Source organism: Lissotriton helveticus, chromosome 7 (genome assembly GCF_964261635.1).
Source record: "Lissotriton helveticus chromosome 7, aLisHel1.1, whole genome shotgun sequence".
Taxonomy (NCBI): domain Eukaryota; kingdom Metazoa; phylum Chordata; class Amphibia; order Caudata; family Salamandridae; genus Lissotriton; species Lissotriton helveticus.
Genome location: NC_136068.1, coordinates 640,318,965 through 640,337,125, shown reverse-complemented (window position 1 = coordinate 640,337,125; position 18,161 = coordinate 640,318,965). Strand labels below are relative to the sequence as shown.

Here is an 18,161-nt window from a genome sequence, read left to right as displayed (position 1 = left end):
CTAACTCATCACGGCAGCCTCTGATCCCGGTGGCAAGGCGCAGAGTTCTCGGAACAGCGATCTGCTCCGCTCCCGATGTTCCCGTGTCCGTCCGACGTCTGGTGCTGCTAGGGAACCTCCAGTCACAGCGGGTTCCGTGTCTTTGTTCAGGATTTCGTTGGGGATCGGGCGCGGAGCTCCGGGCTCACACAGCCATTCCCTTCGGCGTCCAAGCCACGCCCCCTAGTATCCGTATTTTATATAACATCTTTACTTTGTACACCAGAGAACGTCATCAATGTCATTTCCCCTACACTTGCCTCTCCTAACAACTCTACTCAATTTGCCATTCAGACCATCTCTTCCGTTAGAACTTACCAGCCTCCCCCTCAAGGGGCACCCTCATTCAAGAATCTAATCCCTATCCCCCTCATCAGTCCAGACACTCACATCACCAAAACAGTTACGTCAGAGCTACACTGGATGCTCCATAACTGCAGATCTGCAACCAAACACAAACTGGAAATCTCCGACACCATCACTCACCACAATCTCGACATGCTCTTTCTCACTGAGACCTGGTTTAATGACTCCTCTCACACTTCATTTGATCTTTTGTTACCTACTGACTACTCTATTCTCAGAAACGACAGACCAGGCAAGATCGGGGGAGGTGTTGCGATTATCTTCAGAAACACCCTCCAAATCAAAGCCTCTCCCACTACCCTCTTTCGCACCTTTGAATGCCTCTCCCTAGAATTCCAAGTTCAACATGGCACACCCTTCAGGTTCCATACCATCTACCACCCACCTGGTAATTGCTCTTCCTTCATGGAGGAATTCTTCGACTTCATTAGTGACCAATATTCACAGAGCGACAAGCAGATCTTCCTAGGTGATTTCAATCTCCACTGGGGCTCCGTGGAAGATTCGGCTGCCAACAAGCTTGCAACCTTTCTTTCCGCTAACGATCTTGCACAACACTGCTCAGAAATTACACATGCCAAGGGCTCAATTCTGGACCTTGTGATTTCCAAATCAGACCAGATTACCACTGCTTCACCCATCCGTGTGGACTGGTCTGACCATTTCCTCATTCCCTTCTGTTTTCACCTCTCTCACATTTTAACTCTCGGCCAACCCAAAAGAGCCTCTACGTGGTTCCGCAACACAAAAAACATTGATCTTGAGACTCTATGTGATTCTGCTATGCAGTCTCTTCCTAGTCTAGACCCCAATACGGATGTCAACGATCTCACTCCCCTTTGCCTCTCAATCCTCGCAGTCAAAATCGACAAGGTTGCTTCACTCCAAAGCAAAAGGAAAAGACCCACCCCATCAGCTCCTTGGTTCAACAAAGCTCTCTATGACGAAAGGAAAAACCTTAGAATCTTGGAGAAGCACTGGACACAATCTCCATCCACCCCCAACCTCTCTCTTTTACGTTCAGCAAGATCCATATACCACAAACACATCTTCCAGGAAAAAACATCACATTTCAGATCCCTCCTCGATTCAGCTAAAAACAGACCCGAAACATTTTTCGACCTCATCAAAAACCCAAATTGTTCTCCCCAAACCATCAAGCCTGAGGATGCATCAAAGAAAGCAACTGAGTTCGCTATTTTCTTTGATCAAAAGGTAAAATCTCTGGTGGAACAGGTCACCCACCCCACCCCCATCAAGGAGCGAAAATCCTTAGTCACTTGGCAGAACTTTGCCGCCACCTCAGAGGTTGATCTCCTCAAATGCATCCGCGAAACCAAACCCTCCAACCATTCCTCTGACCCCATATCCAGTGGCATTGCCATTGATTTCTATACTAACACTCTCTCCTACTGGACCAGGCTAGTCAATCTCTTCCTCAGTCAAGGATCCCTCCCAATTGTCCTCAAAACAGGACAGGTTACCCCCCTTCTAAAAAAAAAACTCTGCAGATGCAAATGACCTCAATAACTTCCGTCCCATCACAAATCTCCCTTTTCTTTAAAAGATCACAGAAAAATGTGTTGCAAAACAACTCTCCCAACACATTATGGACAATAATCTCCTCGGCATGTTCCAGTCGGGCTTTATTCAAAACTGCAGCACTGAAACAGCTCTGCTGCAAGTGATCGATGATTCGCTGCATATTCTTGATTCGGGGGAATCGTGCCTTCTGATTCTTCTTGACCTCTCTGCAGCTTTTGACACTGTTAATCACAACACCCTCCTTAACATTCTTCAACAGAGAATGGGTGTGGAAGGCACAGTACTCAAATGGTTTGCCTCTTTCCTCTCAGACAGATCCCAAATGATCAAGATTGCAAATAGTCTCTCATCTCCACTGGTGGTTGGTCAATGCGTCCCTCAAGGTTCTACGCGATACAAAAGGGGATGATGGACGGAGCGTTTGAGCAAATCAAACACTCACCCCTAGTCAACTGATCTGGGTTTAATCCATCACCATTCTTTAGCCCACTCAGCCTCCCCATTTCAGACATGGCTATATGCAAATCAGTCTGACCCTGTGCCTCATGGGAACAGTCCAGCCCGAACTGCCAAGCCATGTCTTCCATGGACCGGAAACAAGCATCCTGGGACCGGTTTCGGATTCATAATCCTCATCAGCCAGACTATCTTGAATCCAGTGGCCAAGTGAGCAAGGGACTCACGTCTGAGCATACCCTGCCACTCTTAGGGCGAACAAAGCGATACAAAAGGGGATGATGGACGGAGCGTTTGAGCAAATCAAACACTCACCCCCAGTCAACTGATCTGGGTTTAATCCATCACCATTCTTTAGCCCACTCAGCCACCCCATTTCAGACATGGCTATATGTAAATCAGTCTGACCCTGTGCCTCATGGGAACAGTCCAGCCCGAACTGCCAAGCCATGTCTTCCATGGACCGGAAACAAGCATCCTGGGACCGGTTTCGGATTCATAATCCTCATCAGACAGGCTATCTTGAATCCAGTGGCCAAGTGAGCAAGGGACTCACGTCTGAGCATACCCTGCCACTCTTAGGGCGAACAAAGCGATAAAAAAGGGGATGATGGACGGAGCGTTTGAGCAAATCAAACACTCACCCCCAGTCAACTGATCTGGGTTTAATCCATCACCATTCTTTAGCCCACTCAGCCACCCCATTTCAGACATGGCTATAGCCAAATCAGTCTGACCCTGTGCCTCATGGGAACAGTCCAGCCCGAACTGCCAAGCCATGTCTTCCATGGACCGGAAACAAGCATCCTGGGACCGGTTTCGGATTCATAATCCTCATCAGCCAGGCTATCTTGAATCCAGTGGCCAAGTGAGCAAGGGACTCACGTCTGAGCATACCCTGCCACTCTTAGGGCGAACAAAGCGATACAAAAGGGCATGATGGACGGAGCGTTTGAGCAAATCAAACACTCACCCCCAGTCAACTGATCTGGGTTTAATCCATCACCATTGTTTAGCCCACTCAGCCACCCCATTTCAGACATGGCTATATGCAAATCAGTCTGACCCTGTGCCTAATGGGAACTCAAGGTTCTATCCTTGCTTCCACTCTGTTCAATCTCTATCTGGAACCATTAGGGAACCTTCTAAGCAAATCTGAAATCCTCTACCATCTCTATGCGGATGACACCCAAATCTACCTCAAGGTGTCTTCCCCTCATGATCTCTCACTACTCAGCTCTACTCTAAGCACTATTCACAACTGGATGCTAGTTCACCAACTCATTCTCAATCCCTCCAAAATGGAAATCCTCCTCATATCTAGCTCTATCTCTCTCCGCCTCCTGTTCAAGCCTGGATGGATCAATCAAATCTACTCAACAGTAAACCCATCATTGTGGACTGCGCTAAATCCTTAGGTGTCATATTCGACAAAAGACTCAACCTAATCTCACACATCAACTCCATGGCCAAGAGCGACTTTTATGGGGGATTCGTCGGTTCTTCCCGGAGAATGACCTAAAAACCTTGGTCCAATCGCTAGTTCTCTCTAGACTTGACTATTGTAATTCTCTTCTGACTGGCCTTCCCAAATCTCACCTCTCCCCCCCTCAAATCCGTCCTCCATTCAGCAGCTCGCTTCATTTCAGGGTCCAAACGAAGTGACCACATCACTCCTATCCTGTCTTCTCTCCGATGGCTTCCCATCGAGGCTAGGGCTATCTACAAAACAGCATGCATTACCCACAAAGCTTTGCACTCTTCCTCCCCTCGCTATCTGGCGAATAAACTCAAACTGTCTGGAGGCTCAAGACCTTCTCGGAATGTGGAAAAGTTCCTTCTTGAACCCCCCTCCTTCAAAAGAGAAAAATTGTTGGCACAATCGTTCTCAGGTAGTGTGGTGAGAACCTACTTGCTTCCTCCTTCGCTCCGTGTCATCACCTCCATCCAGATCTTCAAAGCGGACCTCAAATCTCTTTTATTCCAAAGACACTTTCAGAACTAATTCCCTCCTTATCAGACCCCGCCAGGAAGTTCTTTAGTCATTGTAAATTTGTCACATATATTTATATTTCTGTTTCTACATCCTGTGCTTGCTGCGTTTGAAATTGTGTTCCTTTTGCCTGCGTTGTTTTGATTCTATGGCCTGCTATTGGTTGCCAGGAAGTTCTTTAGTCATTGTAAAATGTGTCATATTTATTCTTACTTTTGCTTGTACATGTACAGTCTGTTCATGCTGTGCTTGAGATTGTGTGCCTTTTGCCTGCGTTGCTTCGACTCTATGGCATGCTATTTTTGTTTGTTCTATTCCTGCAACAGTTCTCTCATGTAACGTAACTGTTTATATTGTACAGTGATCTGACACCTTCGGGTAAAGTCCGCGCTTTATAAAAATGCATTAAATAAATAAATAAACTAAAAAAAATTCAGTGCCGTATTCGAGTACAGTTAAGTCTGTCTTTTGTGTCCTTCGGCAGGTCACTGACGAGATGTGGTCGGTTGGGAGCTCTCCATTGGCTGTGTAATAGAAATCAAGGATGGACAACGACGGCTTTCGTGGTAAAAAAAAACGTTCCCTTCTTCGAGTGGATGTTCACGTACAAGCCACCTTAAAGTTATTGACTTCATCCTTTATTACATTTCAATACGTCTGCAGCTTAAGTCAAAATCTCATTAGATATTTTATTTATACGTACCCAGGAATACCGTTCAGCAGGCAAGGCGTCATGTCATTGTTTTTCCGCTAAGATATTGAACAATTTAATTGTAGGTACTTTATGACATTTCAAATATATTTCTCTATTTATATTATCTTTATACTTGGGGCTACTATTAATGGATTTTTGCGTTCTTAAAATGAACTCTCCGTTCTCCAATCAAGCCTAACAATTTTTTTTTATATACAGTCTACAGCGTCGTGGCGCACAGACGTCACCGAACGGGTGCCTCGCGATGGTCGAGCGTGTGTGTAGTGAGCGTGCGCAGCTGTCGTTTCACGCCTCGCGCCGCGTTACGTAGAGCGCGTGAGGGAGGGCGCGAGTGTGGCGCAGTCCGTGTTAGTGAGTGAGAGAGAAGCAACGAGCACCGATTCTTTTAACGTGCGGAGGAGGCGGCACCCGGGGGAGGGAGGCTACCCCCCCCGTGGAGGTGAGAGATGAGGGAGAGTTACCAAAGCTTAAGCAGCGCACCGGCCTCGTGGAAAGGCTGCCTTTTGGGACCGCGAGGTTATCATGGCCTACCTTTGCATAGAGGCAGATTGATCACCGGTAGTTAACCAGGCTGGTTTTAAGTGCTAGACAGTGAGTGGGTGCCCCTTAGGAGGCAAAAGTCCGTGCTGGAGAGTGAGTGAGAGCCAACAGACAGGGTATGTTTAGTTATTAACCACCCCTTACGCACTTGAATGTCTGATAGACGGATACTGTGTAATGGGGCTTTAACCAGCTTCTACAAGTTTAAATGTCTGGGTAGGTTTCCAGACAAGTGTGCACATTACCTCGCTGAAGTAGGGTATAACTTGACTGCTCGCCATTGTGGTAAAGTTGTAGACAGTTGATACCTTCTACTCATTCACAATTTAACCTGGGAGGATGATGTTGCTTTAGTCAGAATGTGTGAAGCCCTTATTTAGCGAACGTGTTGTTACCCATGGGAAACAGTTGAAATACCACCCCTTTCTAAATTTTTTGTTATGTTAACCACACGTTTAGGGAGAGAAGTGCTGTACATAAAAAAGGGGCTGCAGGTGTCATCTTCAAAAGAAGCATTTTTTGGTGATCAATGTTAGAAGTTTAATGTTAAATTGCCGCTGATAAGTGTCAATGCAAGACATTGGATATATTATAGTACAGTATATTACAATACGTATATTTGGGTGAGACATGGACGCATGAGTATCAAGTGCTGGATCATAATGTTTACTATATCTTCATCTTTAGGAAGGTATTTGTTTTAGGGCAATGTTACTTTGAGGGCGACTGTAGAATTCGCGGGGGAGTGAGTACCTGTGACAAGCCTCCAGCAAATCCAAGTAAGATTTTGGATTGCCGAGCAATTATCGTCTTGGTAGTTGTGTGAGTGAGTCAAGTACCCGCAAGGATATCAGCTAGGTAATTAGTGGATAGTGCGTTTATTTGAAGACTAGGGCCAGTAGCTCAGTTAGTGTTCTATTTTGGCTTACAATTATCCAGCATTGTGGTGATAGCGTGAGGTGGTGTGTGTCTAGGTGTTGGAGAGCTCTAGTGTAAAAATGTATTTCCATACCCAGGGGGTAGATTGACCAGATTCATTAGTAGTTAAATTCCCTGATTCACGTGATAACTGCCTCCAATTAAAAAAAAAGGTTTTATACCAGATTGCAGCAGGGTCCTGGTTAGAAAGCTACTGCCACTTATGAGGGTAACATGTTTTCATAAGGTTATGAGTTGGCAGCACAACTTGGGTATCCACAGAAGTCAGTGACTAGTTTCTCATTTGCTTGCTTGTTCTTTGATGGCATGTCTTGTCAATAGTGTGTATGTCCTTTTCAGGAGCATACCCTCTTTACCATGCTTTTGCTTGGCTGACTTTTATTCTTCCACTGCTCACTTTTAGAGAACTACTTTTGTTCTGCACTCCATAACAGTGCACATGTTTTCTAGCTCTCCCCTTAATATGCTGCACCTTCTCAACATTTGACACCTGCCCCCCTTGCTCCATATTTCACTCCCCTTTGTGCAGAGCTTTCGCCCACCTTTCTACACCAAGTAGTTTTTTTTTTCTCTCACCCTACATTCAGTCTTTGCCGTAACTTATATTCTCTCTTCCCCGATTTTTGGAGGAGTTCCCGAAAGAAAGCGCTTTCGCCCTTTCAAAAAAAAAAAAATTCTGTCCTAAGTGGTGTCTGGCGTCTTAGATCGGAAAAAAAAAATGAGGGCACATCATTGCGTGTGCTTTTTTTTTTTTCTTTATTTCTTCAATGCTCTACAGCATTGACAAAGCCAGTAGATCAAAAGGGCGGGACCTACACGCTTTACCAATGCTTGTTTGAGGTGGAAGTGTGCCTAGATCTCCCTTTTTTTTTTTTTTTTTTTTTTTGAAAGCATATCCTCCTTTTAGCATCAATGCTTCCACTGAGTAAGCAGGTATCATCAGCGGTACTTAGAAGGCTGAGTAGGAGTCATACATTCCATTGTGTTGGGGCAGAGAATGCCAAACAGCCACCATCACCGCAAAATCTTCCCAAATGTAGATAACTGAGCAACAGAAACAATTTTTTAGATTGCAGAAGGTCTGACCCAAACCTAAGGTTGACTGCAGACTACCAGTGTATTTAGCAAATGGATAGTCAACCCTATTAGCAGAGGTTGAAGGTCCCATGCCCACATTTGGAAACTGTCTTCAGTTAACTCGATTTGGTAGAGGCACCTTATATTGCCTTTTAAATGGCCCACAAAATACGTTCGTTATAATTTTAATGGATTTTTTTCTCTTCTGAGCGCTTGCATTTCATGATAGGATGTTATGGAAGTAACAGTTGTAAGAAGTACACCAGTGCGTGGTTACATCATACCTAATGTGTCAGGCTTTGAAATAGGAGAGGCTTTGTGTGCTAAAACCAACTTTCCTTTTTGCAACTACAAAAAAGTGACAAGTTATGTTATAGAGTTTATTACTGTGAAGCCTCTAAGTTTAAGCGCTGAAGTAGGCCTGGGAGTCGTCCACTTTGAGGACAGGGATCAGTTGATTTTCTTCGAATATACCCAACATTGCTACTAGAGCAGTGTCTCAGATATGAAATGTTTAATGTTTCCTTTTATGGGGCAGGGATGTTGGGGTGTTTGTGGCTCAAGGTGCATGACCAAGTCTAGCTGTAGCTATATAGCTCAATAAACCACAGTTTTAAGTCGCCAATGTTGTAAAAAACAAGAGAAATAATATGAATTTTGTTTTATTCTTTTTATTTTGTTTGCACAAGGGCGTTCGTCTTTTATTTTTCAAAGCAAAGAGCCAACTTGTTAAGTTCCCTATTGATTCACCACTATCCTGGTGTTAAGGGTATGATATCATGGTAGCAAATAAAAAGTGATTGTAAGAGAAACAATCCTGCAATAAGGAGTGCAAAAATAAAATATCCCGGCAGTCTCCCATTCAAGTACTAGCCAAGCCGGATTCTGCTTAACTTCTCGAATCAGACAAAATCGCATGCTTTCATGGTGGTGGTATGGCTGTAGTCCTCCTCTGTTCGGAGAATTTAGACCCAATTCACATATTGCTTGTAGTTTTAATACCAACAGGGGAGCTCGCCCATCTCGTAGTGGGAATGGACTGACTTAGCGAACAGAGTATTCTACGAATACATTGATTGGTGACTGGAATTTACTATTGTGGAACATTGTGGAGTTAAAATTGAAACTGACCACGATTGGCAGATTTCTAATAATTATTTTGATGTGTCTATTCCAGGACACTTCCCCCAATGACCTCTAATTGTTGGGGACTTTAACATAGCTTACTCTGAATTGTCAAGGAACTCATAAGTTATCACAGAGGATGACCATGTGAAATGAGGATTTAAAAGTTTAGACCTACCACCTATTAATAGACAATTTTATCCACCCAACTTATGGGCATAACCATTAATCTAGGTCTTACAGCATGAACACCAGCTAACCTGTGGGTTAGCTGGTGTTCATGCCTTCAACTGGGCTAATCAGACTAGCAGAATTTATATCAAATTTGGTCTCCAACTTTGGGCATATTTGAAGGACGTAGTAACACTAAAGAAAGAAGATGATCACAATGCTCCGCCTCACGATGCAAGAGTATTTGATATTAACGACTAGTGAGCCAGTATTTGTACTATACGGGGAGCTATGCCTCTTGAATATTAAGCATATGTTAAAATGGCCCCATTTCAAGGTCATCCGCCGCTAATGACTCAAATCCATATTAATATTGCAGAGGCGTTGGATATTTTGATACATGGTCCCAAGTGGCTAAACAGGAGCTATTGAATACTTGTATTGTATAAATACTTTTCTCAAGTCCTGTTAGATCAATTTTTATTGAGGCCTCTTAAATAAATCAAATTTTAACTATAATGAGCATTGCGTAGCCACAGACTGTTTTTAGGTCGAGCCTGTCCCATTCCGCAGGAATGGATAGGATCGAATTCAAGTCGGCAAAATCCTCTTCAAACTAAGGGGTTTCAGCCCGGCGTTTTCTTGCAGTTCACGTGAACATGCACGAGCATTCACGGCCAGGGCTTCTCCTCCCCTAGCAGCACTCCTCCCACACCAGCAACTCCCCCCTCCCACACCAGCACCTCCCCTCTCTCTCCCCGCAAACACAGCCTTGCTGTAGCAGCACTCCTCCCACACCAGCACCTCCCCCCTCCCACACCAGCACCTCCCCTCTCTCTCCCCGCAAACACAGCCTTCCTTTCATTTCTCCTCCCCCCTCCCCAGCCAGCGTCCCCCAGGCCGTGTTCCCTCAGATATGCTATTGCATATCGTTTGCTACCTCTTGTATATCGTTTGCTACCTCTTGTATTTTGTTGCTCTTGATACTTGCACAACTGTCACTATTGTCTCATGTAACGTAACGTTTGCTTTTGTAACATGCTCACTTGTAATTTTGGCTTCATGTATCTAAAAACGCCTCCCTCGCGCTCCTTTCTCCCTCTCTCCCGCGCTCCTTTCTCCCTCTCTCCCGCTGCCTAGTCCTCCCACCCCCTCCCTCTCCAGCGTGCGCTCCACTCGCATCTGCCTGCTGCTCCCCCGCCCACCCCCCCCACTCCCCCAACCAGCAATGCCGAGAAGCTTGTTTCCTCTAAGAACATATCGTTTGCTACCTCTTGTATTTTGTTTGCTCTTGATACTTGCACAACTGTCACTATTGTCTCATGTAACGTAACGTTTGCTTTTGTAACATGCTCACTTGTAATTTTTGCTTCATGTATCACTACTGTTGTCCGCACTATATAACAAGCATTGGCATAGCCAATAGGTCTCGCTTGTGGGACCTTATAAGTATTTAGTTTTGCAGCACAATATCCGAGTTGCATAATCGGATATTGTGCTGCAAAAGTAAATACTTATAAGGTCCCACAAGCGAGACCTATTGGCTATGCCAATGCTTGTTCTCTATATTGCTTAACAAGTAGCTGAACATTCTCTTCTTGTTTAAGACCTACCCTTTCCCATCAAAATCTTTTCTGCTGTTTAAGAAGCTTATTTATTACTTGTCATTTTCAGTAGAACTATTACATTTAATAGTTCAAAAGTACTAATGTTTGAGAGAACAGTAGTTTAGTTGGGGTCCGCGTTCTTAATAGTTATTACATTTCAAAGAATGCGAACATCAATGTACCTATAGTGCTGCCAATGTATATCATTTGAGGAATGCAACAAGACCTACAGTACATAATTACTTGAATAATATATGTAACATTTCTTCTTCTGAAATGGCCCTATGATGTGTATGATTCCGAATGACATGCTTTAATGTAATATTGCAGAGAGGCTTAACATCTGAGCAGTTTCTATAAAGGTCATTGCTGCTTTAATATTTATGCCCATGCAGGATTGGTCCCACAAAGATGTAAATACCTCAATTACTGATCTTTTTAAGAAAATGCTTAGCTCCCAATGTAAATCGGTTTTAAAATTTTAGGGCAGCACTAGAATGTCTTTGTGTGTTTTGCTCCCCTATCCAAGATACTTTTTAGCCTGTCATTTGTTATTTTAATCAGTCGCTGGCTGCTTTGATTGTGTTAATTGCATTTTAAACATAGTAATTAGTTAAGAAGTTCCCGACTCGGAAAAGGATAAGGAGAGTCTTTCCTGTATCGCAGCACACTAAAGTATGGCTGAAATGTGACACTCCCAGATAGAAACCCGTCTGGAGGAAAAACTGTTTCAGAAACAAATCCATAATGTGATTTATTTCATTTGCAGCCCAAAGAGCTTGTGAAATCCTCTGCTATTGAACATTCAACTACTATTTTTGCTCTGGCAGTTAAAAAGGGTAATCAAACAATAGTCCCTACCAATCAACATCTGCAGTCAAAACATTCTGTGGTAACCAACACATCAATCTGCAAAAAATAAATCGTGTATGTAGGTTTCAATCTCCATACCTCCATCTCAATACCTCCGAATTCCTGATGGATGGCCATCTGGGCACTCTTACTTAGTAGGACCAAGTTCTCTATTGCCAAAAGGAGCTGGATAGGCATCTCTTTCCCAGAAATGTATGATTAAGACTCACACATCCTGTACTTCCAGACAGTTGGGTGCTATACTTTGTCCCAAAGATTCTTGATTGTGGAGTCTTTGTGAGCCTCAAGGTTAGTGGCATTCAAGCTTTTCACACTGCAAAACAGTTCGTATTTAATAAGCGCAGTAACACCCAAAAGCAAGTTAGCTGCAAAGATCGCCTCATCCAGTTAGATTCTGACATTGTGCTACCATGCATCCAGTACTGTATAGGAGAAAGGTGGGGATAGGAACTTATTACAGTTTTCTTCCGAAAGTAGTGCTAGTTTCATGTCGCCATGTTTTATTACTGACTTTATGTCCGAATACAACAGGGACTCCTTAAGTTTGTGAATGTAAATAAAGAATGTTGGAATGCTGTCCATGCAAAATTAGATATCAGTCAGATAGTTTGTTCAGTAATCAAATGTATGTTAGAAATGGGGTTTCTGGTTGGCTAGTGTATGCACTTAAGCCATTCAGAACCCACTACTCTAGTCTGGGCAAGGAAGTTACCAATGATAATATGTGCTCACCCACTGGTAGCATGGCGCAGAGTAGTCATGCTTATCATAGGCAATGTCTAAAGCATTTGGTGCAACAGTCACACCAGTAACACAATTAATGCCACGAAAGAGACTCCAAACAATTATATTAAAATATTACATAGATTGGCCACAAATCATAGACCAAAACGGACATAATTCAAACTGTGCATATCATCAAAATCCTGGGTCAGTACTCCTTATCATGATAGTGCAAGAATAACGACGACCTACATTATACGTTGGGTCATGAAATGCAACACTTTATAACGAAGAAAAAAAAAACATGAATAATTAAACATCACCTTATCCACATCAGTAACGATCAGGAAAGATGGACCTAGGAAGTCCTACCCACCCATTAGCAGGGTTACAGTAATCCCTGGAGCCACACTGAAATAAGGGATTGAGTATGGCGCAGGAGTACCTGACCACCTGCTAGATGTATTGCGGTATTTTGTTGCCGGATCCTCTAGCACTTGGGAGCGCACAGTATTTAGCAAGTGCGCATACTCTGTAGTGCATGATGTCCGAATTCCTACACTGACGAAAGTAGATGCACCCAGTCATGCATGCAAGGTTGCGACTACCAACTCCTCCGTTACAGCAGGGATTACTAAAATGGTTTCCCACATGTCTATGTTCGCGGGGTATCGTAACCTGGCCGTAAGCAGTCTCACCACCAGGTGCCTGATTCCATCAAGGCAAAAACTCATCTGTGAAAAGCTCCTGCGGTAGTTATCTATGGCCTGTCAGGACTGGGGAACACAAAAGTGGTACTTCGGATCGGCAGACAGGCAGCCCATCGCTGCTGGGCATAGTCCATTGGGGCACAGTGTCAAGATTGATTTGCATATGGGTGGGTCCAAACTGGAATGGCATGGTGAGCAAAAAAACGATGGATTTAGGCCCATGTCTCTGTACTGGGGTAAATGTATGACATTGTTCTGCATTCTGTCCATCAATTGCTCTTTTTGCATAGTCCTGCAAAGCAGAGTCATAAGCACATAGCAAAGCCCTCTTTCTGAAAGTAGCATTTCTACAATAGTAATTATACATTTCCTACATCAATAAGGATTTATCACCACTTTTCCAATCATGGCAATGCTACTCCTTTCAGATCAGAAATTACCACTTATAAACATGTAAGGGAATTCCCAATTCTAACCTATGAGAGGAGCAGCATTCACAGCTGTGAGAACCAAATAGGCTGTTTGTCACTACCAGGACATGCTACACAATGAAGGCACCTGCCCTACCTTTTACATACTCCGCACCCTGTCCATAGGGCTAAATGGAGCCTACCTTAGGGGTGAGCTGTGCCTGGTAAAATGGGAGTTCAAGGCTTGGCAAGTAACTACTGCCACATTGACTTGGCATTTTTAAACTGCGCATGCTTGCACTGCAGTGACAGGTCTGAGACCGGCTTGAAGGGCTACTTCTGTGGGTGGCGCAAGCAACGATGCAAGCCCACTAGTAGCACTCAATGTACTGGCCCTGGGTATATGGGTTACCACTGTACAAGAGGCTTGCAGGTCATTAAATATGCCAAATGGTTGTAGACCTATCATACCATGTTTAAAGGCGAGAGCACAGGCACTTTAGCATTAAATAGCAGTGGTAAAAGTGACCAGAGTCCTAAAGCCAACAAAAACACGTCCGAAAAAATACAGGAGGAAGGCAAATGGTTTGGGGATAACCCTGCAAAAAGGACCAGGTCCAACAATGGATTTAGCGTCTAGTGAACCGTTAGTTTCCAGGTGGATGGCGTCTTATACTTTACTTCGTTACCAAGTTAACAAAACTTTCCAGAGCAGACCAAAGCCCATTTTACATGGGGCACAGCAGTTCTATTTCTTCTGCTAAGTAATGGCCCACCTTATAACAACGTAATGTCAATTTGAGGTCTGTCCATATCTTAACAAGACGCTAGTCCCTTGTAAAGGAATGGGCAGACTTCCTTAAGGGACCTCTTCAGGTTGAGCACATTATCCATCCACTTTACTTCAGGTGTCGTCATGGTCATGTAAAATGAAAAGTCCAGATGCAATTTCGTAATAGAAAATAGTTTCATGGAGGATATGCAGCAGTAATATTGTTTAAAAAATCTGTGAAGTAAAATTTGGGACATTCAACCTGTAATGTGTCCAGAACCACGTGTGTCCTTATTTTATTTACTAAAGATCGATGTTGAACCCTTGTATCGGTGGAGATTACACCATGTGAGACACAAGTTAATATTGGGAATAATTAACCTTTAAACTGTATTTGAGGTGGTTCTCCGTTCTTTTGGTATATTGGGTAAATTAAGAGCGGAGAATATAATTTTAAAAGATGGTGAACAGGACCCCTAAAATCATACCAACCTTACTAGACCTGCAGGTTGAGTAATTCAATAATCAGCTCGACCTAACTGAAATGTACTTGACCCGTGAACTGGTATCAAATGGTGTGATCATTGGCAAATATTTTATTTTATGGAGTTGCCTTCTTCAGTCTCACAGACTGCACCTTTCAATTTGTGAGTTGAGCATTACTGCTGCAGAAAGCAAAACTCTTATGTTTGATTAAATAGACTAAACGTTTGTGATTAAATAGACTAATCATTTGCTCCATCTGTAATGAAATCTAGCACACAAATAGGGTCCACATGATCCCTGTCTTGCCTCTCTGTTTGCTAATAGCATTGCTACCAGGGCAGGAGTGTTTCTCAGTTCATATTAAAACGCTCACTTTTAATAAACCTATTGCTACAGCATGATGTGGTAGTGCACTGTCATTTACAGACAGTACATTTCCAAGAAATGGCCAAAAACCATCCCACTAATTTGCAGCTTCACTGATAAAACTATTTAGTGTATTCACAATCTGTGAAAATTGGGTTTCAAACATCATATTTATCATTTGAACTTCACCAAGTAAAGTGTTCTAATTTTATTTTTTATCATACAAGTACAGAGAAAGGGTTTTAACAACTAAATATTTATTATGAAATGTTTGTACAGTTGACTGATTAGATTTTTAAATGTGGTTTAGGAAAAACCTGATACCCTACAGCCTTTGATTTCACACGTCGTATAGCGGGTCAGACATCTCTTTGGGTTCAAATGTGTTTTTATTGGCAGATATCAAACTCAATACAGAGCAAAAACCACTCTACACTCTCTTCTGGGTGACATATACACACAGCCTTTAAACAGAGAATAACGCCAACCCCACCCTAGCTCTTTGAAAATCTCCGAACTAGCCTTCCCGGTATTTATACATTGGGGACTTTTGTCTGGTCAGTCCATTTTGGTGGTGTCCAACGGAAAAGTTTAAGGTATCTGGAACTTGTCAATTCCCGGAATTCGTGGACAGTAACTAAATAAAGGCCTGCCATAATGTGTGGTAGACATCTCCTTTTGATGTGAGGATAAGTGTGAGTCTCTCCATACCCATTATGTGCCATAAGTAGTGTAACCACCCCATATGTGCCTGAGTTCTCTCTGCACCCCAGCATGCAAGTATTGTTTGATGTGCCGCTCCTAGTGCCAAGCTAATGTGCCTACCTTTGTGATTTTAGCAGAAGTGTGAGGGAATTTACCAGCCCTAGGAAGGTGTACGAAAGGAATCTAGGGATGTTTAAAATTTATTTTTTATTTTATAAAACACAAAACAAGGCAATAGTAATCATATTTACAATCATGTGTCCTACGGCATGGAACTCCACGCGAGTCGTTATGAAACAATTCTAACGAGGCGGGAGAGGTCAGCAGTGAGGCAATACAGTAAGCATAGTTGAAATCAAGTACATGGAATGTCACTCAGGGGGACAGGGGAACATCCGGATTCAAACATGAGGGGGAGTGCATATGCTCCCTCGATAGGCGTTCCACTGGGACCAGACCTTGCTCCATTTTCTAGGTCTACCCCATGCCAAATAAACTGTCTTCTCTCTAAACATGCACCAATCCATATTTTCCTTCCATACCGACACCCTGGGTGACCGCTGGGAACCCCACAGCTGTGCGATGTCTCTCTTGGCTATCATGTACCCCATGGTCGCCCATTGGGTCTGTGCAGAATTATAGTCATTCGGTTCCCACACATTCAACAGGCAACGCCTGGCCTCACGCAGTAAGGGCACCCCAGTGACCCTTTCCATAACTGTATGTACGCGGGCCCAAAACGCAGTCACCACCGGACATTCCCATATAATATGGAGGAAGGTACCAGTCGCACCACATCCACGCTTACACAACCCATCCTGAGAAAAGCCCATCTGAATCAAACGCGGACCAGTGACATAGACATGGTGTAGGATCTTAAGCTGGACAAGCCGAAGACGGGCAGGTGTAGCCACCTCCTTGGGAGAGGACAAAGCAGACTGCCAATCCTCGTCATCCAGCTCCAAGCCATCTCCAACCCAGACCTCCCTGAGACGTACAAGCATATCGGCCCGGTTATTGATCAACTTTTTATATATCAGGGAGATCGTACTGTCAGGGGAGAAGATTCGGGGATATCGGTGCCCGCGGCAAAAACCGAAGTCAAAGCATGCCGGACCTGCACACATATGAAGAATTCCTTGTCACCAAGCTCATACTCCTTCCTCAAGGCCTCAAAGTCCTTAACGGTCCCCCTGGACCGAAGGTCTCCTACCCTGCTAATGCCAAGCATGTCCCATTTATCAAAGCCTTTCGTTTTCCACAAACATCCCAAACTTTCAGAGGCGTACAACGGAGTTGCTCTGGTCAGCCTGTCCCTCCACTCCAAAGCCGCATTCGCATTGTGCCACACTCTCACAGCAATCTTAGTGGGACCAGTCAGCTTCCTGCCAATCACCTTAGAATAAAGAGCTCTGTTGTAGTCCCCACCCGGCAGCAAAAGTTTATCCAGCTCAAATGCCGGGTTAGAACCGGGCGCGTAAGTCGCATGGTTAATAGCACTCAGCTGGGAGGCCCAATAATAACGTTTGATATCTGGAAGCGCTATGCCCCCATCATACCAAGGGAGCGTGAGCTTAGAGAGGGAAATGCGTGCACGCCCATCCCAAATCAACCGTCTCTGCAGATGTTCCACTTCACGAAAATAACTAGAAGGAATGACGTTGAAGGAGTTCTGGAGCGCATACAAAAAGCGCGGCAAATACATCATTTTGAAAAGGGCGGCTCGCCCAAGCGGCGACAGTGGTAGCCAACGCCACCGTGCTACATCAAGTTTCAGCCTCTGAAGTGGAGGGAGCAGATTGCGGTCGTAGCGGACGGCGGGGTGGAATCTAGGGATGTGGGTATTCAGGTACTTCACAATATCCGTGAGCACCTCCTGACAAAATCGTTTAATTTTATTGCACATTCCCATAAAAAGTGCAATAAAGAACCCATGGCCCCACATTACCGCCAACAGTCAGCAATACGCGATGGGTTCTCTCTATGCAGTTGCTCAAGGGTTGGGTACTAGTAAGAAATAATCTTACCTGCCGTTTCCGTGTTAGCTATGCTGCTGGCACCATGTCTTGGCCTGTAATAGATATCTTGCTACTCTTTGTGCGAGAGTTACCCCCCCTATTTCTCTTTCCCATCGTGTGTCTGCCCAAGTTTTCTCAGTTGGGGACTTTCCCAAGAGCATGTTGTAAAGATCTATTATCAAGAGTTGGAGGCTGTAGATATGTCTTGTCGAAAGGCGTTGCACCCCTGCTAGAATTTGGAGGTGCATAAGCCAGTGCCAAGTTTGAGTGTGTCAAAACCTCTCAACTTCCAAGAGTGAGTACTCCTTTTTCAAGACCTTGTATGGTAGGGATCCATCTGAATCGAAGAAATGGCACGCCAAGCGGCACCCTGTCTCCCACCCCCTAAATGTCTTCTGCAAGCCAGGCGTAAATTCCGCGTTCCTTGTTATTGGAGTCAGCGGTTAAGGGAAAGTGGTTAGGCCTGCCTTATTATCCAAGCTCTCATAACTGCTCGGGTGATTGGTGATAAGTACAGTCCCGGAG

At 44.1% G+C, this 18,161-nt stretch overlaps 1 protein-coding gene across 3 annotated transcripts in view; it reads left to right on the top strand.

The window, feature by feature from the left end:
- The first annotated feature begins 5,401 nt into the window (after positions 1-5,401).
- Positions 5,402-18,161, top strand: part of LOC144768881 (uncharacterized) — a 993,034-nt gene continuing 980,274 nt past the window's right edge. For 2 of the 3 annotated variants that reach the window (XM_078652892.1, XM_078652890.1), the window contains exon 1: positions 5,402-5,553. The gene's annotated coding sequence lies outside the window, so the exon portion shown is untranslated. The remainder of the gene's footprint in view (positions 5,554-18,161) is intronic. The other variant, XM_078652891.1, reaches the window with a different exon arrangement.